Source organism: Salvia splendens, unplaced genomic scaffold (genome assembly GCF_004379255.2).
Source record: "Salvia splendens isolate huo1 unplaced genomic scaffold, SspV2 ctg1147, whole genome shotgun sequence".
NCBI lineage: Eukaryota > Viridiplantae > Streptophyta > Magnoliopsida > Lamiales > Lamiaceae > Salvia > Salvia splendens.
In genome coordinates, this window is record NW_024598697.1 from 10001 (window position 1) to 17174 (window position 7174).

A 7174-nucleotide genomic window follows, 5' to 3' on the forward strand; every position below is an offset into this window, starting at 1 on the left:
GGCACGCGTTTTTTATTTTTTGTATAAATACCCCTACCCCACCTTCATTTGTAACGTTTCATTTCACGATTTCACTCTCGAAACTCACATTTTTATTATTACTACGAAATGGATTCAAGTCCCAAGAGTCCGATGTTTGGGGAGGCGCGTTGGCCGGGTACAGAACCCGCCGAATATCAGCCGTTTGACGCCAACACGCAGTACGATCCCGAATTCAGCACGAAATTGTACGGTTTGTCTGACATGGAGCCGTCACCAAATCGACCCGTCTCCCCTCCCGCCGCGCCGCCGACGCCACCCCTTCCGCCCCCGCCAAAAAGAAGCGGACCCGGCACCGCGCGCAGAAGTTGCCACCTCCGGGAAATTGTGAAGAGTACGCCCCCGACCGTACGAACTACCAGCCGGAAGAAACCCTCATATTGGCAAGTTGTTGGGTGGACATATCGGAGGACCCGATATTCGGGAACAACCAGAGGCAGGTGGCGTACTGGGAGCGCATCGCCGAGCGCGTACAAGCGCCAACGGGAGCAGCTCCGCAAGCATTGGGACCAGGTGAAGAAGCAAATCAACATGTTCTCGTCGGAGTACGAGAAGTGCGCGAGGGAGCAGGGGAGCGGCGAGAGCTTGAGCGACGTGCGCTCCAAAGCGCTGTTGTCGTACCAGTCCCTATACGGCGAGTTCAAGCACGAGGCCATCTGGGCGCTCTTGAGGGACAAGCAGAAGTTCCAAGGTGGGATTCTGCACACAGGGGCGAAAGCGGAACTCATCCGATGGACCTCAACCGGACGTACGAGGACATTGAGAGTGTCCTCCCTGCGTCTCATAGGCGTCAAGGATGCGAAGGCCAAGGGGAAGGCGGCGGCGACATCATCCTCGACCGCCGCCGCCCATTGCTGATCCCGGTCCCGCTCCCGACCCCGAAGCCGACGGCCACCGCGTACGAGCAGTTGGCAACAGCCTCGATGGCGAAGACGTTGTTGCAGACGCACAAGGCCCTCAAGAAGTGTACGGACCCCGACGAAGCCGAATATCTCCGGGGGTTGATCGATGAGCTGCGCCGGAAGTTGGGAATTGCGTAGATTAGCCGACTTGAATCGTGTAACTTTTGTTTAATGAATGCAAACTTCGCCGTTTTTTAGTTAATCGTTGTATTTTTTAATTTAGTTTGCATTACATATTTGAAAGCATTTAAATTAATTAACAAAACAATAGTATAACATATAGAGTGCGCCTTTAGGGCGCCCTATTACAGGTGGGGGTAAGAGGATAAAACTGATGACGTGCCGCGCCTTAGGACGCGCCCATTGCTAATGGCCAATACAAATAATACTACTGTATTAATTTCACATATACTATATCTTCACATTTATTGTTACGCTTCACCAGTGTCGCATGGTAACGAATTTCTTAATTTCAAACCCCCTCCACTAATGTGGATCAAGCAATCATAATTCTACTATTATATGGAGTAATTTGTTTATTCATATTTTATTTCAATTTAAACAAATTAGTTATATACATAAATTGTTTTTCAAAATATAATTAAAAAATAATTTCATCATGCTAAAAATTAAAAAAACAACAAAATTGAAATACTAATAATACATCCTCCGTTTCATCGTAGTTTAGGGGTATCTTTTAGGCACATAACATAAATTACGTAATGATTGTTTATCGGTAAAATGGAAAAAAAATGTAATAATTGAATAGATAATAAAGAAGAAAAGAGAACAGAATACATCAACAAAAAAAAAGTAAGGTATAAAAGAGATTAAAATAATAAATATTAAATATGTTAAGTATTGCTATCAAGGGAGAATTACAGTAGAATGTCTAAAAAAGGAATACGGATTCTGCTACAGTGGGACAAAAAATATCATCTTGATTAATGATGATCAACATAGGAGAAGGACTAGTATTGTTATATGTTACTTTATAAAATCGTGTCGAGGGGGGAGAAAGGGAATATTTTATAGAAATATTACATAAATGGTTGTTTTATACTACTAAAGAGCAGTACTTACTTTTTATATGGGAAAATTAAATATCATGCAAAAATCAATAATCTAGCTTCTTCTTCTTCTTCTAGTATACATAGACTATAACCAATTCTTTCACTTGGGTGATTTCATACTACCAATATGCTACTACTAAGCCAGCTTAAGCACGTTTGTTAGCTGTACTTTTCAGTAATTAGTGTATTTTGCTCATTTTTCATCTATTTCATGACATGGGTTTTGCTTATCTACCTGCATTTACAAACTTGGACTAACCTCCAAACGTAGTGTTGGTTGGTTCAAATATAGTACAAGGACGCCCAACCAATTTTCATAGTGTTGATGAAAAATGAAAAGGAGAATAATTGAATCATGTAATGGAATTTATTATATATTGGTTGATGGTCCACAAAGGGTAATGATAATTTATCTAACTCCCACCTAATTATTTTTGCCTTAGGATGAAGCATCCTTACTTGTGTGGTCACTCCACATATTTATGTGGGTAAACCTTACTCTTTTAAATGGAAGAGAGGCCTCCATTCTTTATCATTTGCATGTACTAAAAGGGTATAATGGTTAATCAATATCACAGACACACAACTATCCCATCCATCTTCATTACACGCCTTACATGTAATATATATATCTCGTGAAATCGCTCTATTTAGGTCCACCCATTTTCTCCACGCACAATAAAGGTAGGAAGGAATATTTTCCTATTTCGATCCTCTTTTGTCTTTTCTTTTTCCAATCCTCTTTTATTCATCTTCAGAATATTATTTTATATATATGTATATTAGCAGCTACATTTCGATGACCAACGCATGAAAAAATGTTTTGAGTTGAATTGGGAAGTACCAAGTGCAACAAACACGATATTTAAACTTTCCTCAACTGGTAGCTAGTAAGAAATCAAGATTTGAACTTACATAATAATCCACATAAGTTTTCCCACGCAGACAGCAGGAAACATCCACAAGCATATGAGAAAATGGTCTTTGTAGAATATTGTATATTTTGCTAAATTTCAGCCCCAACAAAAAACTCAGTTTCTTGAATGTGTTTTTGCAAATTAACATTACCCATACACAAGATTATGTAGTTCTTTTACAGCCTGATAAGTCAAAATTTCAAGTTAAAGTCGAAGTAAGGGCCAAACTCCAGATTTTGTCCGTAGACCTCTATAATCCAGACGCAATGTAAATGAAGCTCATCCCCATAACCTACTAAGTAAACTTTTCTTGTCTTTCTTCATCCTGTTCTCCAGTGACGGGAAGTCAATTGAATTGTAGGCGAGATCCATGATAACTGGATTGCGCGGGACTGCTTGAAAGGCAGGCGGGAGACTGAGATATATGGGATTGATTTTGTGGTCGGGTCACCAACAGCAGATTCATAATTCTCCAGGTTCTCCATGAGCAGCTTTTCAAGCTGAAGCAAACAGAGTTAAAACATAGAAAAGAGTCATCTCAAGGTGGTGATAGTTATAGAAAAAAAAACAACCATCCCTAAATTGTATGACAGGTCCACTCAAACATGAGAAAACCCACTTCAGTCCGGACTCGGACCCATCCCAACCCATACTAGAGACCAGCCAAAGAAATTAATCCTTAACTTTTGCTCCCATAGTTGGTTATTGTTGTAGAATCACAACACAAACATTTTATAAATATATTTAGACAATATGAACCTAGTTACTACTGGAATATATATGTGAATGGAAAGATTCTTGGGAGTGTTGGATCTATCAGGTCCTATTTCCATCCCTAGTTGGTACCGAAATTGTCACAAAATTGCAGATGAAAAACTTAAGCTAAGCTAAAGACCAAGGATCACTTTTTCAGTTTTGTTTTGTTTTGTTTATGGATGCAACACTGATCACGATCCAAATGTGCCATTGAATATGGAATCTCATTAATTCAGGGTTGCTGGTGATAGTAGGGTTAGGCAAATAACTAGGTGAGCTTATTGCGGGAAGTAATCAAAGAAACCAATATACTATTATGCTATATTGAAAATTTCTAGTTGCTAAAAGTTTAGTTTTCAACTAATTGATTTAACAAATTCGTTCAGCTAAACATAGGCCAAAAGATAAACACTCAAGTCCTCTGACCAACAAGCTAGCATAAAGAAGATATACCAGAATCTCAAATTCATTACTAGTTTCCAGATTAAAAGCCAAGGAAAGTTATGCTACATACCTTCTTATAATTTCCTGTTAATGAGATACTTGAGATCTTTTCAGAGAGATTTTCTGGAGCCTTCTCCTCCTCCATAACTCCTGTTGCATGTTCTATACAAATGTTGGATCGACAATCATTGTGAAGCATCTTCAGTTCCTTGATAGCAACCTGTAATAAATTAAATTGTGCTCAAGTCAGAAATGAAGTCCCAAAGTAGGGATTCAAATATGTGTATCTTACTAGATACAAGCAAATTGCACTGATCACATTGCAACGAAATGTTCTAATAAATTATGGACTGTAATTGGAAAACTGATATATTATCTAAGTTGATCATCTTATGATTGAAGAACAGTGTTTCCATTTAACTGTAAGGAGTTTTGGATACAATGGAAGCACGACCAGTAAAGGTAACATATTGTCAGCTGGCAGTGAGGAGGAGTATACAGTATAGTGAGTTATAGAGATGCAAGCACCTGATCAGTATTGGCCGAACTCTGAAGCTTCTTAAGAGCATCGTCAGTTAAGGAACGAGCTCTGCAGAACAAAGCATATGCTTCTACCCTCTTACCAGCCAAACTATAAGATTTTGCCAAGTAAAAGCACCTACAGGAAAGTGACGAATAGATCAATACCCAGAGGATGCCATTCACAGACAAAGTTGAGATGAGCATATACAGCAGGTTCGTTAACCAGGGATCTCGAAGATGCTATGCAAAAAGATCTAGGTATACTATTTGTACCACATAAGAAACAAGTAAACAAGAAAAGCTAAATCTGGTGAATGAGATATGACTATTATCTCATAAGCCAATAAGTAACCAGGGATCTCGAAGATGCTATGCATAAAGATCTAGGTATACTTTTGTACCACATAAGAAACAAGTAAACAAGAAAAGCTAAATCTGGTGAATGAGGTATTACTACTATCTCATAAGCCAATAAGTACCCAACTACAAATGTGAAATGGTATCATAAACAACAAATTTCTGAACTGCTAGAGTTGAGGGTGGTATAGTATTAGCATATTACAATTAAGTGGTGTATCATTTTTTACTTTATGAGGAGAGGCAGAAAAATTCTAGAATTAAAATTAATTTTCTGGCCACTGAAGTGGAACTAAAGCAGCACGAAACATAAGCCACTGGGAGAAAGAAGCAAATATGAACTCCAAAACATTGCAAGCGCCAAACCTTTCTGCTCGGAAAACTAAACTTTTCAGTTCACATTCTTCAGTGAGAGCCACTTCTTCTGGTTTTCGGTCTCTACCCGAACTAACCAGATCAGAAAGATCAGCAGCATTCTGTTTGAAGAAGCTGGTTAGCTTTATGAAACTTAATGTTAATACTAATATGAAGATAGTGTCAGTCTCTAGGTACTCTCACCTGTAGCAGGAGATCATATAGCCGGACAAGCTCTTCAGGTTTTGTAACCTTTTCATTTTTGTCATCACGAACCTTACTGAGCTTATTCTTTGCAATGTTCACAAGCAACTGATTACGCTCAATTGTTCTCTCTCCTAAGACAGCACCAATAGCTTTATCAAGGCCACTCAGGTCATCCTTAACGCTCTCAGAATTACCGGTGTTAGCCTACAGCAGAAAAATACTGTCAAACTCACCATATATACCCTAATTTATGTTTCCTTCTCTTTCAGGAAAAAAAATGACTTCTGCCAATATTCCGCCTCTATAATTCATAAAACTGTTTCTCATAGAAAGTATGTAGGGTAAACAGAAACTTCATAACTAAAGCCCAACTCACCAAGTCATTCCTTATGCAGCTCCTGGCTTCACTATAAGCAGCAAATATTTTGTCAAATATGGCTAGTTTTTTCTCTGCGGGTACTGAATCTGCTCCTGGACCATTAGTATCTTTCTCCAGTTCCTGGGCTGATCAAATAAAGTCAAGCAAGAAGGTTTGAGATATGGTATGTGCAAGTTTAAGAATTCACGAGAATAATCAAAGCAGTGACAGAACCAGGTAAAATCTAACTGCCATAATTGCTGCACATTCATAACAGAGCTATATAGCAAACGCAAATACATACAAATATGCAAGTATAAGCTGAGTTTCACAAATACAAAGCTAAAACTTGCAATATGAGTATTCACCTTTAAAAAACTGTGGCCGCCTAAGCTTAACCACAGCAGGAAATTTTAGAAAACCTAGGCTGATAAAATGGCTACTAAAAGATATAAAAGACATTGTGAGAGCAGTACTAGGAGCATCCAGTAACTAATTGAGTTATTCAACCCCAGGAAATATGATCATCCATAATTGCACAAAATACGATTATACGAGGGCTCACCATACCAGTCCCCAGTTGCATGACTTGGTCATGTTTATATAACAGCCAAACACACAACTCACTTTAGCCTTCCTATCATGCCATTATGCATCGAGCAGGAAAAGAAAGGTTGACGCAATTTGCAATTATAGCACTAACCCAACTTCTACAATATTGCAACTACATCATCATCTTTTAAGCTTTTGTAATACAACATCTACAGTTTTTGAAAAGAAGTCGTTTTCACAGTGCATGTAGTTAAAAAAGGTAAACTGCATTGTTGTAATTACAACATTTCCAAAGTCACGTTATAATTGCAATTTAGGGTAAAGGTTGTGTCATTTGCTGCAATTAACCCGAAAGGGAAATCAAAACATTATACATTTCTTGGACCATGGTAGAGCTAATGTACAGTGCAGTTCACCTTACTAAGGCATTTGCTCTAGTCCACTAAGATTTTTACACATTAACAAATCCTAACCAAGTTGGATGTGAACTTGGGAGGGCAGAACCACACCTAAAACACTATGAGCCACAGTCCTTATAATAAAAGGCATGTACCTTTCAGTATGGCAACCCGAATCTTTGCATTTGATATGGGAAATCTGTGACCAAGCCAATGAAATTCAGTCAACGATGCAGCCTGTTGAGAACGAGCTTCGGCCAATGACCGCCTGGTGATGATGGAAAATTAAGATAAA

General features: G+C 38.8%; 1 pseudogene; it reads right to left on the reverse strand.

Moving 5' to 3' along the window:
• Positions 1-2984: 2984 nt before the first annotated feature.
• On the reverse strand, positions 2985-7143 carry LOC121788798 (annotated as a pseudogene).
• Between the last annotated feature and the right edge of the window lie 31 nt (positions 7144-7174).